The sequence below is a fragment of the Myotis myotis genome, unplaced genomic scaffold, assembly GCF_014108235.1.
Source record: "Myotis myotis isolate mMyoMyo1 unplaced genomic scaffold, mMyoMyo1.p scaffold_m19_p_1, whole genome shotgun sequence".
Taxonomy (NCBI): domain Eukaryota; kingdom Metazoa; phylum Chordata; class Mammalia; order Chiroptera; family Vespertilionidae; genus Myotis; species Myotis myotis.
In genome coordinates, this window is record NW_023416313.1 from 23801419 (window position 1) to 23817783 (window position 16365).

A 16365-nucleotide genomic window follows, 5' to 3' on the forward strand; every position below is an offset into this window, starting at 1 on the left:
TTAAAATATTTCCTCTAATTAATTCCCTTTTAATGTGCACAAATTTCATGCACTGGGCCACTAGTGTGTGTGTGTGTGTATTAAATTTTTTAAAATAGTGTTAGGAAAACTGGATACTCATATGCAAAATAATGAAATTGGACCCCTATTTTATAACACTCACAAAAATTAACTTGAAATGGATTAAAGATTTAAATATAAGACCTGAAACTGTAAAACTACTGGAAGAAAACATTGGGAAAAAGCTCCTTGACATTGGTCTTGATAACAATTTTTTGGATATGGCACCAAAAGCACAAGCAACAAAAACAAAAATCAACAAGTGGGACTACATCAAATTAAAAAGCTTCTGAGCAGGAAAATAAACAATCATCAAAATGAAAGGGCAACCTACAGAATGGGAGAAAATATTTGCAAACCATCATCCTGAATTTTATTCACACCACTCATCTCAGGAAGTCTTTTGCATGTCCTGGAAGAGGGTGCAGCAGCCAAGTTGGTCTTGCATCTTTAAGAGAGGCTTGCCCTAGCCAGTGTGGCTCAGTTGATTGGAGCATGGTCCTGTACACCAAAGGGTTTCAGGTACAATTCCAGGTTGGGGTGCATATGGGAGGCAACTGATTGATGTTTCTGTCTTCTCTCTCTCTCTCTCTCTCTCTCTCTCTCTCACTATCTCTCTCTCTCTCTTTCTCTCCCATTTCCCCTCTCTCTAAAAGTCAATAAGCATGTCCTAAGATAAGGATTAAAAAAAAAGACAGAGAGAGACTCAATGCCCTCACACTTCTCCTCAGCCAACCCTAGGAAGAAGTGGCCCACACCCTCCCGGGTCACAGTGGTAGAGGAAATAGAAGCCCAGAGAGAGGTGGGTGTAGGAACCCCTCAGATGCAGGTTGACTAGGCAGTTGATGGCAGTCTCCACCTCAATGGAATAATTCTGATGAATTTGGGAACTCACAGTTGCTCAGCAATAAGGAATTAAACTAAAAAATCAGTGTTGGCTGATCTTGGAGGCTGAGGATGGCTGAGATGGTTCTGAAGGTGGTGACTGGAAAAGAAGTTGGAAGGTGGTGGGAGGCTGGAAGAAGGCATGTCCCTGGGTCTGTTCTGTCTAAATACTGTTGAAGCAAGGCAGATGTGGGGACTGCCAAGGGAGGGCACTGCATGGGGAGGGATATTTTAAATCCCATGCTCAAGGAAGTCATCCCTAAGGAGGTAATAGATGAACGGAAAACTAATGATGAAAAAAGACCTATCCATATGGAAATCTGAAACCTTGCTTTCCTCTCTTGGATGGCTGCTATAGCTCTGGCTGGTGTGGCTCAGTTGGTTGGGCATTGTCCCATACACTGAAAGGTTGTTGGTTCAATTCTGGTCAGGGCACATGCCCAGATTTGAGACTCGATCCCTGGTCTCATGCAGGAGGCATGCAGGAGGCAGCGATGGATGTTTCCTCTCACGTTGATATTTCTCTCTCTTTCCCTCTCCCTTCCTCTCTATCTAAAAATCAATTTTAAAAAAAGATGGCTGCCATAGCTTCAAGCATCACACATCGTTTGCGGGTAGTTTTTATCGCGCACTAACAGGTGGCGCGGGCCATTTTTGCTAATTTTTTGCGCAAATGGCAACATTCAGTAAAATTACGATAACTTTAGTTTACGTATTTATACGTTACCCGCATTCTACCGCTAGTCTATAAAAAACGTATTAATATGTGTCCCGTGCTCTACTACACTGGTAGAACGTATAAATACGTAAAACGTGTAAACACGTTTCCTGCATACAATGTGATCACATAATTTCCAAAGCAGGTCTGGGGGCTTATCCTTGTAAGAGTTTCCTTTTATCAGGAAGAAAAATACTTCCCACTAGAGGCCTGGTGCATGAAATTCATGCACAGATGGGGTCCCTCTGCCTGGCCGGTGATAGGGGCTGATCAGGGCCATCTTGCCTAGTCCCAATCGGGGCCAATCTGGGCCGGTAGCAGGGGAGGGACCGCCAGAGGGCTCCAGGGCATGTCCAACCCCATCTCGCCCAGTCCCAATTGGCCAGAAGCCAGCAGCAAGCTAACCTACCAGTTGGAGCATCTGCCCCCTGGTGGTCAGTGCACGTCGACCGCTCGGTCGGACACTTAGCATATTAGGCTTTCATATATATAGATAAGTCCCAGCATACTTCCCTTCATATCTCACTGGCCAGAAGTAAGTCGCATATCTACCCTCCAACCAGTCAGGGCAAAGACACTGGGATTGCAAAGATTCTTTGGGAGCAATGATGCTGGGGTCAGGCAGGGGTATTCCCAAACCTAAACCAGACTGGCTTCCTGTCCTCAAAGAAAGGAGTAAAACAAGCTTGAGATATTTCATTTATCCAGAATTTACTGAACACCTACGCAAGTGCCAGGTACCGTGCTAGTGTCAGGGATAGAAAGACCTACGGACCACTTTCACCATAGCATTCTACTGCTTGAAAACATTTACCATGTTTCCCTCTCCCCTCCTCTTCACCATTTAAAGGCACAGTTCATGGCCACTTGCCACCCTGAGGCCTACTCTCCTCTTTTGAGCTGTGAATGACTTCTTCTCAATTCACAGCTCACATTTATTGATTTTACAAATATTCATTGACCATCTGGGCCATGGGAATAGAATTTTGCTAAAAAGACCAGGTCCATGTCCTCATAGAGTTTCTATTCCAGTGCCATAGAGTTATAGCCAATTGCAAAAAAAGAAAAGATGTTGCAAGTGTTGAGGCATGGGAGCTGTCAGAGTCCCAGGGAGAGCCTCCACTCTCCGGAAGGCAGGGTGAGGGATGGTAGTGAGAGAAGATACATTTTGTTGAAAAGGTCATTGAAGACAGTATTTAAAGGGTGAATATTTAAAGGGAAATGAGAGTAGAGGTCAGGAGTTGGGGGAGAAGGAGAGGAGGCTAGCCCACGAGGAAAAGGGAGCGTGTGCAAAGGGAGAATGAGTTGGTAAGAGGAAAGGAAGGTGCAGTGTTGCTGAAGAAGAATGGGAGGGGAGAACAGGGAGAGGGGACGCTATAATGACAGGTGGAGGCCAGGCCTACACAGTGGTGAACTCTTGGATTTGATCTGGAGGGAAGTCACTGAAGGGATTGACATGTTTAGGCTGCATTTTAGAAAAGGCATTCTTATTCCTTTGTTCCCTTTCTCACAGTTCAGCCACGCTACAAACAGAATGCCCTGCACGACACTGTGGCAGTGCAGGACAGTAGCCAAGGAGTGGGTAGCGATTGGGGAGGTCCAGGATTCAGTGAATAACTGGGCTGTGACTGGCTCCGGAGGGGAGGAGTCAAGGAGGACTTCAGGCAGTTCTGGTTTGGGCACCTGGGGGATGGTAGTGTCCTTCCCTGGATGTTTTTTTTTTTTTTTTTTTTTTTTTTTTTTTTGCACAAGATGTGTTTGAGCTGCCTCCCACAGGGCACTGAACACCATGTGTTCGCTAATTAACCCTTTGGATGACTCTTCTCCGCCCTCCCCCACCCGGCATGTCAAAGCCAGTCCCACTTTTCTCAGATAGACCTATTTCACGCTTCCACTCTGGGTCCACACCCACATGAACAATTAAAAAACATGGTTTTTGTGCTTCAGGCTTTCATCACTCTGTCCCTTGAGTAAAGCCTGTATTTTTTGAGCCCCGACCATGAGCCTAGGCACGGAAATGCAAAACAATCCCATCAGTCATCACCAATAAAGTTTTTCAGCTAATACAAATCTCAGGCATCCAATCAGATATTTAATGATGTCAGTGATCAGTAACTTGCAATGAATAATTGACACAAATTCAACTTTTCTTTCTTGCATTTGTCTTTTATTCTTTTTTTTAAAAAAAAAAAACACTCTCATCTCTTTACATTTTAAAGATTAATCTTGTGAGACCGCAGGATGGCACATGAATCAGTGTCAGTTCTGGGTGTTCTCCATGTGGGCTTTTACGTGCATTTCTTTACAATTTGTAATTTTACTACTTGAGGTTACCGGTACTAATTTTATATTACTGTATAGCTAAATGACGAGGCTCAGAATATCTCTATCTCCACGTTTTAAGTAGTACCATGCCTGGATGAGGCATCAAAGTGAGACTGGTGAACTTAAAGGGCCTTTAAAACATCTTGAAGCAATAACAAGCCGTAGACTGAAGGAGGGCGTTTTTTAAACATTACACAGGACTAAAACAATTGAACCAATTTGTCCTTTGTTCTTTTTTATTTAATTCTTTATTACACTAATACTGTTTTAAAACACACACACACACACACACACACACACACACACACACACACCAAAACTCCAAAAGCACTGAACTCGGGTACCATGCTATCCAAAGTCCTCCCTATGGCCTGGCTTGGACAGAGCGCGCGCTTCCGCCACCCGGAGCAGGGGCGGCCACGGGGTATACACACTTGGGCTGGGACCCAGGGCGGCGACGTGCAATGAAAGGTTGCGGGGGCAGAGCCCTCCGCGGGCCCGAGTTCTCCCGCGGGGGCGGGAGCGCCGGGAGCGAAGTTTGCCAAGTTTTCAGGCAGGCCGGGCGAGCAAATGCCGCCGCCGCTGCTCTCCCGTGCGCTTCAGTGCCAGGCCAGGCCCGTGGGAAGTTTGCTTCGGGGTCAACGGGCCTTCAAAGAAAAGTCCCGGGAGGCGGGGTGCGCCACCCGGGCCGCCCATCTGTGGGGTGGGCGACGAGGGGGACCCCGCGCCCCGGGCACAAAGAAAGGGCGCGCTAGGAGGATGGGGAATGACCTTGGGAGCTCGGGGCCACGTTAGGGCTGCAGGCACCCCAACGCCCTCCCTTTCCCCGCCCCTCCTCCTGTGCGCTGCGGCCCCGGTCCCCCCGCTCCGTGTCCACCGGTGCCCTTTCTGCTTTTTCTTTAAGAGACTTGGAAGCACTCGGCCCAGGAGGGGCCGCCCGGCCGCGGGGGCCCAGCCCTTCCCGCCGCGCCCGGGGCCGCCCTTCCCGCCGGGGCCGGCTGCTGGATGGATGGCCTCGGCCGGCCCGGGCCCCCGCCTCAGCCCGCCCGCCCGCCCGCGAGCCCGGCTGTGTGTTTTGGAAGCGGCGCAGCGGGCTGCAGCCCGGTGACGCCCGGAGCGGGCACCGCCGCCCTTCCTTCCCCCCGGGCTCGGGCGGCGGCGCGGCGGGTCCAGGCGGGCGGGGCGCGGGCTCCCGGGCGGAGGGCGCAGGGAGGGGGCGCGGGGCCGGGCGCGCCGGACCGGGCGGGGGCCGGAGGGCGGGGGCTGCGGGGCGGGGGCCGCGCCGCGCCCGCCCAGCCCCACGGCCGCGCCGCGCCTCGCGGGACAGGTTGGGCCGGCGGGGCGGCGCCCGGCTCCGGGGAATAATGAGTGTCTGTCAGGCCGTCCCCGGGTGACTGGGCGGGGCGGGGCGGAGGCGGCGCGGGAGGCGGGGGCGGCGGGGGAAGGGCGCAGGGCGGGGTGCGTGTTTGCGCGAGTGACTCGGTCGACCCCTCCGGCGGCTGCCTCCACCCAAGTGGGTGGGGACCCGCCCAGCCCGGGCGGCCGCGGCGGCTCCTCTCCCCTCCCTGACCCTCCCACCCCAGGTCCCAGCCTCTACTTACCCCGCCAGCCCCGGGAGGCTCGCAGAGCGAGCGGCGCCGGCGTCATGTGACTGCCCGGAGTCGGTGCCAGGAGCCAGAGGGGAGCCGGGAGCGGAGCCGCGCGGACCGGGCCGGAGCCGGAGCGCAGCGAGCGCCCGCGAGCCGAGCAGCGCCGCCGCACGCGCGCCGTCCCCGTCCCCTGCGACCCCGCCGCCGCCGCGCCCGCACCGGGGCGCTGACATTGCTGCGTTCGCGGGGTGCAGGCAGCCCGGAGCCGGGCCTTGATTTCTGGTCTGCAGCGCTCAGCCCTGCACCTCGAAAAGTAAGTCCCATCTCCCGCACCTTCCCTCCTCGCCCGCCTCCGGCTGCCCCCTTGGGGGGCTCGTCCGGTTTCCTATTTTTCATGGGGTGCTCCGGGAGCGGGTGGGGGGTGCAGGCGCCAATGGGCTCGGGAAAGTGCAACAGCTCCTCGCAGCCGGCCAGGGGTGGGGGCGGAGAGGGAGACGAGGGGGAGGAAGTCCCCGGGTTGAGCGGTACAAAGTGTGGGATCGGGGGGAGCCACCATGAGGATCCGGGGGCGCGGGGGAGCGAGGCCGGCAGCTCCCGCCGCGGCGCCCGGCGAGGGCGCGGGCGGGGGCTCACCTGTGTGGTCCCCCGGCCACCGGCCGCCCGCCCGCCCGCTCGCGAGCCCCTGCAAAGCCCCCGAAATCTCAGTGGTCTCCGCGTGTGGCAACGTTGTTTGGAGAAAGGTAGCGCCGAGGCCGCGCTCCTGCTCCTCCCCCTCCGGGTCCCCCACCTCCCTCCCGCGCCCTCCCCCTCCCCGCCCTCCGCCCGCGCTCCCCGCCGCCCCCCTTCTCGGACGGGGCGCGCGGTGGCTCGCCCGCCGGAACAAACTTGGAAGAGCCTCCCGGTCCCTCTGGGAAGAAACTTGGGGCCATGGGGACTGGAGGCAGCATCCCCTTCTCGGTCCTGGAGCCCAGGAGCTGCCGGGGCGTCCGGATCCCCGGGGGCTGGCCGGGCGAGGAGCGTCCTCCTGGGGCACGGAGGGAACCTGCCGCAGTGCCTGGAGCAAAGATTGCAGCGTGGCCGGAGGCGGCGGCCGCCCTCGGCAGCTGCCTGCAGTTAGGGACCAGAGCCGGGCTGGGAGCGAGGGCTTGATCCCCAGTGGCTTTCCTGGAGACGGCGGATAATTCATACCTGGAATTGCCATAGCCACCTCTTGGGCAGATAACCGGAGGACCTTTTTGGCTTTAAATTTCCCAACAACATAGGAGAAAAGCGTGTGAATGGGACTTGTCTGGAATAAGGCAGGTTAAACGGAAATTGGAAATTGCACACCTTTTTTGTATTTCACTAAAACAAATATCTTGCTCTGAATTTTTTTACTAACTCACAATGTATTTTTCCACGAAGATCACCAAGACACTTTAGAGATCTATTGATTATGTTCTCACAAGAGTCTGGTATATGGGGGGGGGGGGGGGGAAGAGTCTGTGATTATTATTTATTTAGGTTTTGTACCTGTAATTATTAGCAAAATCAAGTGAGGCATAGGGCAGTTGTTCATTAAAGGTTTTTCCACAGAGCAGTTTTGTGATGTCCCTTTTTTGAGTGCTTGATGAATGAATCTGAGGAGCATTTTATTTTTAAGAGAAATCCATCTGAATGATAATCTGCCTAACCTGAGGGAAGACTTCCTTTCAGGGAAAAGAACCAATCTGATAGCATTACAGTATCCAAAATTTTGCGGGTATTTTTTTAAAGAAAGAGTGGAGGAATAAGTTTCTTCCGGCTTGAAACATGGAACATGTTAGTTGACCTTAGGCTGTTAACAGAAACCTGAAATGAGATGTTTGATTAATTTAAACTCCCTAGAGAAACATCTCAATTTCTACAGTCAGTGGGGTTTGCTGCAGAACCATTAGAAGGAAAAAACGTGATGTACTATTAGTAAGTTCATTTTAGAGACACTGTGAGGGGCATTTGCTCGCATGCAGGAGAATGCAAGTATAAAAATTCTAATTTGACAATAACAAAGAAAAGTAGCTGCTTAGACTGCAAAACCTTGTCAGATATAAAACATAGCTTCGGAGAAAGGTTGTTGCTTTTTTTTTTTTTTTTTTTTTCACTGCAAAGTTTCTAATTAAAACCCAATCTTCTGGTTGCTATAAGGAGAGTGATGCCTTTTTCTTTCTTTTTTAACCTGGAGTTATGTCTACACAGAAATTCTTAAATCTCTGATAATGGACACCTGAGTTAAACAGTGCTAACAAAATAAAGAGAAATGATGGGAAAGGGAATATGAATGGATTTTACTATCTTAAAAATACCTAAAGGAAATATTTTAGCCTGTTTTATAAAAATTGATACTCTGTTCTACAGATTGTATAACAATTTTGGGTTATATTAAGTGTCTGGAACAGAATCATATCCTCAAAAGGTGAATTTCTGTAGACGTGCGTACAGATGTGCAGCTGTGTGCAAATATTTTTATGATTATGCAGTTGAAAAGGACAGTGAAAATGTGAGGTGACTAGCTGTCCACACTTTGCCTTAAAATTTAGTTATGTGGCTAAGGACACTTTTTCAGCTGTGTGGTATAACCCAATTGTCATCTGAATTCTTAACAGCCGTGTTTTATCTTCATTTTCCTACTGATGCTCTGAGGCTGAATAATAATTATTACCCTAACCCAGAATTTGATCGTGGCTAGAGACTAGCCATTGGGATGGGGGATGTAGAGACAAAAGAAATTGGTAGGGAGACTGGTGTTAATTAGGAAGGTCTCTGCTGCTTGAATATGATAAAATCCCATGTTCACTTATGTTTACTGTATGTGGAAGCTCCTATTTGTAAATAGGGCAGGTCCCCTGTATAAAGCTGGTGTTATTATTCACACCCATAGAACAAACACCTCCACCCCCTGTTGTTGTCTTTAAAAACTCCAGCTGCTCATGAATATAGGGTCAGGGAGGGCCGGCTAAATGTTTCTCTGTGCTTTCTCTCCAGCACAGCCAGCAGAGCTGTTTCCTGTTCTTTGTTTCAAGGCTGGGGTTTGCGTCATACATTCCAAGTGGCATATGTGTGCTCTTTCCTGTTTCAGGCTGTTTTCTGGTAGATCAGTAGCCCAGACCAGGCCTTGGTCCCTGCCCCTAAACTCCCTATCCCCACCCAGGGAGTTATCATGTCTCTACACACTTGCTATTGCTTAAGATGCCTGTGTTATGTCATAATGAGAAGTCAGTTAACCTTTTTACACACACCCTTTGCCTCCAGTGTGTTTATGTGGGTGAATAAAGACTTTTACCTTCTTAAATTTATCATTGCCAATTGTGACTTGAGGCTTGCGTGCATATTGGCTAGAAGTCTAAAGGAGGTTTTGTTTTGTTTTTTTGTTGGTTGGTTTTTATTCTTGTTTTGAGGTGCAGAGGGTGTTTGTGTTGAGATAGGCCTTTTGCCCTGAAGCTGTCAATTCTGGGTCAGGATTACCACCTCATAGTTTAGAAGACCTATCCTTATCTGAGAGATGTGGCCCATCCTTGTTCACATGTAACAAGGGATGCTCAAGGCATCGGAAGCGCCAGGGATAGAGAACTAAAGCAGTCTTGGCAGCCTGTGCTGACTTGAAAGTCTTGCCTATGTTAAGGAACAAATCTTTAGAAAAAGTATTAAAGCAAACAAGATATATTGGGGGGAGGGGGGGAATCCCAGGTTCATGGCTTTTTAAAGACAAACACTTGAGTACTAGGAGAATTTTTTTAAGGACAAAGATTTGACTGTCTTCTACATCTGATTTCCAAACTATTTTAAGAATAACCAGGTCAAAGAAAAGGAGAACTGGAAATAGGAAATTAATTTAATGATAGTTTGGAAAGAATTTTAACCTTATATTTTGAAAACAGGACAATACCCTTATTTTTATTGTCTTACAAGAACAACTTTCTTATAACCCCATTTTTTTTCTTTTTTGTATATTCTGCCAGTTGTGGGTTAACTATTTAAAACCTATTTGAACAAATTATTTTTCTCTTGGTTCGTCAGAAACAATGTTTTAAAGAAATGGTTGGAAAAAGAAAACTTGGCAAGTTTCTTTTTTTAAAGTTCTTATTTTTGGATTTTCTTTAAAATCTAAAGGAATTACTTACAATATTATTTAATGGAATAATTAAATAAGGCAGCTAGTTAGGCCATATTCTTCCAAAAGTTGATGATAATAGTATTTTGCTTTTAATGTTTTGTTCCGCCACATTCTTGCTTTATGGATAAATATACAATATGATATTAAGAAAACTAGGATCTCATAGTAGACTACTGATGACTTTCCTTGAAAAAAGATGGGAGTTTTGGAAAGTTTCAATAAGATTTTTTTTCTTCTTTGGATGAAGCAAACTTGATTTATTAGCTGACTTGTAGGACAAGAGGCCTTTCAACTATAATTCATAAGTAACCCACATTGAAGCAAGTTTTTTTGTTTTGTTTTAGTTCCAAAGTTGTTAACAATCCAGATAGATTTGATAGATTGAGGTTGGGTTTTTTTGGATTTTTTTTGGCTTACCCCAAATCATTCTTCCCTCCTCATTTGTGGGAAGAGGTTAGGTGGTTAATAGAGATTATAAGGAGCTAATATATTCTATCAGGAAAAAAAAAAATTCTGCAAGCTTCTAAATGCTAAGCTAAACAATAGGGGAAATGATAACAGTCTGAAAGTTACTATAATTACAAAAAAAAAAGGAATAATAATTTTATCTCTTGACCATGTAAATCATCATTCCTAATTCAATTCCATTTTATCCTCTCCCCCTTCTTAATACTTCCAAATCACCATTTTTGCTGTAAAATGAACAGCTTTCTTAGGTGGTAATTCTTACTCTATTTTGAAGAAAAATAAATAAATATAAACAACCTCATCTTCTTAAGACTAGGAATTACATTATTCTGGAAATTGGGTTTCTTTCTGAAGTGCTTTATTTATCATTGGTTCTAGCTTTTAAAAAAAAATCCCTAGAATCATAAAACAATTGTTACCTGCTTTGCTAACCTGTAATGCTCTAGTCAGAAATCATCTTGGAGTGAGGTGGAAAGGAAGGGTTATCATGGTTTTTAGCATTCTCATTTTCCAGCCACTCTGTCCCTTTCTTAGACCCTGTTTGTCCTCTGAAGCAGAGCTCGAGACAGGAAACCAGACAGCAGTCTACCCCGATAGGGGAGAGCATTGTCCAAAGGAGGTAGCCCCGCTCCCCACCCCACCCTGAAACCCCACCTCTTTCCTTGAAATTTAGCAATAGTAAGAGAGACATAATGCTAGAGCCACCGTTTTTGAACCAGAACTAGGACTGTTTTCTTCCAAATATATATATATCCTCTTAACTGGCTGTGTGCTTTTCCTGAAAAGTCACCATAATTCAATAGACCATTTTTAAAAATTATCAGTATATTTTGTACCCCTCAGTCAGAGTGTTTATAGTAAAGTTCTTTCTCTTAACAAAACAGGTTCCTGGATCTTTTTGAAACTCACTCTATTGTGTTGCTAGGCCAAATACCTTATCATTCCCCCCATCTAATGATTAGGGGAGCTGGAGACAGAATCTAGCACAGGGGTGGGCAAACTTTTTGACTCGAGGGCCACAATGGGTTCTTAAACTGGACCGGAGGGCCGGAACAAAAGCATGGATGGAGTGTTTGTGTGAACTAATATAAATTCAAAGTAAACATCATTACATAAAAGGGTACGGTCTCTTTTTTTTTTTTAGTTTTATTCATTTCAAACGGGCTGGATTCGGCCTGCGGGCCGTAGTTTGCCCACAGCTGAAGCAAGTTAAGTGGCTCTTCAGCCCATGCGTTCCTTGTAATCCTGGATCTGGCTCTTGCCCTGATTTCCATGAAGGGGGTGTTTTCTGCCCCCTTCCAGGAGGACCCTGAACAGCCCAGATTAGCTTGAGGCATGCTCTAGATCAGCGGTTCTCAACCTGTGGGTCGCGACCCCTTTGGGGGTCGAACGACCCTTTCACAGGGGTCGCCTAAATACATCCTGCATATCAGAAATTTACATTGTGATTCATAACAGTGGCAAAATTACAGTTATGAAGTAGCAATGAAAATAATTTTATGGTTGGGGGTCACCACAACATGAGGAACTGTATTAGAGGGTCGCGGCATTAGGAAGGTTGAGAACCACTGCTCTAGATGGTTACCAATCTCTGGCAGGCTTGAGGATCTCCAGGCATGGCCTGGAGCTAGTCTCAACCCAGATCAGTGGAGTGCGGCCAAACGTAGATGTAGGAGATCCAGTGGACATGGAGGTGAGTGCATCTACCCTGGAGAGCGACCTGGGAGTCACGTGTGGGTTTTTTCTCCTTTGGCCTATAAGCTCTTTATACTAATTGCTGTTCTTGGAGTCTGATCACTGAAATCCACTCCTTTATCTGTTCCTGCACTTTATACCCTGGTACCTTCCAAAGCATTGCACCCCAAAAGGACTTTCATTAGTCAGTTCAAGTTCCTGTTCCACTTAGTTCTCCAAACAAGGGAGTTATTCTCTCCTGAGCTTCCAGAAGTTTTCACCTTTACTTTGGGTTTTAGGTTTTAGAAGGTGATTTTTCAGACTAGTTTCACTGTGTGACACCTGGTAGGAGGTCATTCTGTGGACCTTGCCCTTCCTTTTATCCTAGCATGTGAGGAGTGTAGATTGACAGCCATTCATTTATTCATCTCCCAAGTGTTCGTTGAACACCTACTCATTAGAGCTAATCTCAGATTATGTGCAGTCATTCTTAGTTGTGCTGCAGGATGGAGTCGGTCCAGAGTGCTCTAACCAGAAAGGCGTTTTGAAATCTTAATTGCCCACTGGAACCTCCCTTGGCCCTGCCAAGCGAGCATGGGCCGGTGTGGCACTACACACCACACGTCCCACACCCTCCGTTACCAGGGAGTGACCCCAATGTGAGATGATTTCACTTAAAAGTCGGTCCCACGGCACAGCCTGAAGCAGAACAGAAAGAGCCCTGGTCTACAGGCAGACACGCTTTTGTTCTTGGCTGCAGCTCCAAGCAGCTCTGCAAATTTGGGCGAGCCATTTCACCTCTGTTCCTCCATTTCCTCATTTCTAAAATGGGGATGAGGACCTGACCCTTCCACCTTTGTACAGTGATTATGAGGATTTCCGTATTTACTTGAGTAGAGCTGCCAATTTTCCTCGGCAGTTTTATGGACCAGTTGCAGGTGCATTGGCTAGGAAGAATAATAGCCTAATTTAGGGCCTTCAGAGTGTGTCTTTTGATCTTGTGTCCAAGCATGCACTCTACGAGAGAAGGTAGGCATCAGGGACCAGTTGGGAGGGACTGAAATCGCAGCTACTGTAAAGACGCTGTCCCCCCAATGCCCTATGCCCCATGGACAGATCTGTTCACAGAAATCGCTATCCCACTATTGCTGTTTGTGGTGTGATGTTGTCCTCTGCCGGAGGAAGGAGAGTGGGGAAGGAAGTAGCCTTGAAGTCAGGCTACTTTGGGTTCAAATCCCAGCTCTACAACTTAGCTGCTGTGTGATCTTGGACAGATTACTTTGCCTCTCTGTTCTAGTGTTCTCATCGGTAAAATGGGAAGGTCGTACTGACCTTGTGGGCTTTGAATGACACAGTCCTTGTAAAGAACCGCCTGCAGATTGGCAGTCATAAAGGTGGTAAGGATCAACAGGAAACCCCTGGTTTTCCTTGGTCAAGGGAAGTATGCTTTTCAAAAAAAACCTAGTGTTTTTTTGTTACACATACACCCTCCCTCCCTCCTCATGCAATTGCCTCTTTTCTCTCTCTCTCTTTCTCTCTCTCTCTCTCTCTCTCTTCTATTTTAGGCTCTCAAAACAGTAGAAACCTTGACACTAGACATGTTTAGAAGATCTCTCTGTGTGGGTAATAAAATATTCTTTGAGGATGAAACTGATAAGGTTTCTGGAGGACCCCTAACAGGCAATAATTAAGGTTAGGAGCAAAAGCTTTTTATTTTATTTATTTTTTTTAAAAGAAGTTTAGTTTCCTTTAGGGTTAGGTCTGGTCTGCCTCATGCCCATTAATTATTTAAGGGAGATTCCAAGTGCATGCAAAGGGAAGAGCAAATGACTGTGAAACTCTTGCCATGGACTAAGTTCTCTTATATTGGCTCCTTGTGCCTGACCAAAAAAATGTCCTTTAGTGGACAAGCCTGATCTCCTATGGGGAGGGAGGCCTCCAAGGGAGTATTCTGCATGCTCAGGTGCTGGTCTGAGACCTACCTTTGGCAAGTGAAAAGGCCCAGCCTAGCTAGGTAAGAAGGCGGCCTCAGAGGTACCAGGGTGCAGTCAGCGGCTGCACAGAGTGGGGAGGGCCTTGAGCTGGTCTTTGAAGAATTAGGAGGATTTAGATAAGCCGGAAGGGGAAGGGGCATTCCTCGCGGGTTGCCCAGCATCAGGGCCAAAAATGAACAAAGGCATTGGGGGTGGGGGAACGGGGCAACCAGCATGAAGGGCGCTTGTTGGAGCAGGGGGGCAGCTGGTTGGTAGAGGGGTGCTGAGCATGGGTTCTTGAACCCACTCCCCAAGCCCTGGGAATCCCGTTGGAGGGAGGAAGGTCTGTGAGCTTAGGAACGACTAGATGAGTAGAGGGCTTTGAGAAATGTAGGAGGCAAGGGGATTGGGGTGGGTTGGAGGTGGGGAGGCCAGTGGAGGAAAAAACTCCAGTAACAGGGTCCTGAGGCACTGAGGGCCTGGCCTCGCATGGCAACTGCAGAAATGGAAAGAGGTTTCCATGCTGAATGACCAGAAAAAAGAGCAAGTGGGAGGTGGGGGGCAGCCTGGCAGCCTTTTCAAGGCAGGAGTGAGGAGGAGGACTTGGTTTGGGGACATGTTGAATTAATTCTCTTACATAGCCGTGGTTCCAGTGCTTTTCTCTTCCCTTTTTGTTTACTTTGAAGGGAGAGGGCAGTATTAGCTCATGGTTCATATCCAAAGGTTCCGGGGTGCTATGAGATAAACTTTTAATGGAGAATTCGCAGGAGCTCAGGGAATTGCCAACACCCTGACGATTCTTTCTGGTTATTTTTAAGGTTCCAGCCATCACTGCTGAGGCCAGAGTTTCCAGGAACTAGCTGCTGGCTGGAGCCAATTGGTCCCTCCCAGCCTCCCACTCCCTCCAGGGTGGGGCCCCATGGGTGGAGGCCCCTGAGGGTGGAGTGGGGTGGGTCTCCAGTGATAGGGCACCAGCAGAGCGAGGCAGCCTGGCCTCACACAGCCCTTCTGGATTTGATTATATAACACTTCACAGAAGAGGACTGCGAGGACTTGGGCAGCCTTATAAGATACAAAGATACGTGCACAGCAGGATTATGCATCATGGGAATTTTTCAATGGATCTTGGGTTGCTTGCCCTTAAAACTAAAATACGAAATTGTCAGCCTAAAGGAGGAAAACAAGCGTGTAACCCTAGTAGGGAAAATGACGAGGGTTTGCTAAAGTTTCCTTTAAGAAAGGTATGGAATGCTACTAACCACAGGTGGCTGTGAACTTGAGAGTTTACCTACCGGGTCTGGACTGGGTTTCCCCACCCCCACCCCTGCATAGCCGGACCTCCTTCTGCTAAAGTGTAGGGATTGTGCCTGGTTGTTACCTTTGCACCTGTCCTTATTTACATGCAAAATCAATTGCTTCACTCCGTCTTTCCGAAGTACAGGGTGTGGGCAGAATCTTATCTGAAGCCGTGTCCTGTTTGGACAAGTTGGACTCGCCTTGGCAACTGTCCATAGGGTGGAGCAGATGGGTGGAGGCAGGAAAGTAAAATTGGGTGGCTTGTTAGCCGAGAGAGGAGAGAGGGCGGATTGTTTGCTCACTGGATCATTATATTTAATCTGAAACTAAATAATTAACTTCTTTCCCATCTACAAAGCATTTCGATGCAAAATAACTAATTTATGAGGGACAAAGATTTAGAAATACTCCGTGGATTTTTTTTTTCTTTTCCCTTTCGAACCAACTAAGAGAAGACTGAGGTAGGTGGCAAGCATCAAGTGATATGAAAATGGGACGCATTTCCAGGTAGGTGCTAGCCTTCGGCGGTTCTGGAAGGAGCCTCCAACTTCAAACCGCCTGCTTACATCTGTTGCCTGGCCCCGCGTGTGTCTGGCCAGAGCAGCTGCCATAAGTATTCAGCTCCTTGGGAACTTAAAGAGTTTGGGTACAGAAATGAAGAAAGAAAAGTTTCTTTGGAAAGGAAGTTTAGCTACAGGGATGTTGCCTGCCTGGTCTGGTCCTCTTCCTGGCCAAGAATTACACACACACACACACACCACGGAGATTGGTTTGTTAGGTTTTCTTTTTCCCCCTGGAGTTCCTTTGGGGAGTAAAAAAGTGGGGGGAGAAACATGCTTCCTCCTTTAACATCCAAATGCTTGAAAGAGTTAAAAGCTGGGGGTGTGGAGGGCGGGAGGGGGCACTTAACAGAAGATGTGTTGATTTGATTCTACTGTTTTTCTTACACCTGGCTGAGGTCAGCTAGGAAACAGGTTTGCTTTGAGGGAGGGAGAGAATTTGGAGCCTTAGGTCAGGTCAGGCTGGGTTGGGAAGGATAATGCAGGGACCCTTTGAGGATATAAGGAAAGAAATAAAGATATGCAGAAGGCATAACAAAAAGATGAGAAGAGAGAATGTCAGAGCAAATCCTGCTATGTCACTTTGCTTCAGACACACATTCTGTTCGCATTCATATTCTCAATCTCTCTCTCTCTCTCTCTCTCTCTCTCTCTCTCTCTCTCTCTCTTTCACTCACTCACTCACTCT

General features: G+C 47.8%; 1 protein-coding gene across 2 annotated transcripts in view; it reads left to right on the forward strand.

Moving 5' to 3' along the window:
• The first annotated feature begins 5582 nt into the window (after window positions 1–5582).
• The window catches only part of KLF3 (Kruppel like factor 3), a 36085-nt gene continuing 25302 nt past the window's right edge, over window positions 5583–16365 (forward strand). The window contains exon 1 of one of the 2 annotated variants that reach the window (XM_036331317.1): window positions 5583–5890. The gene's annotated coding sequence lies outside the window, so the exon portion shown is untranslated. Of the gene's footprint in view, window positions 5891–15605; window positions 15625–16365 lie in introns of those variants that run through there. The other variant, XM_036331325.1, reaches the window with a different exon arrangement.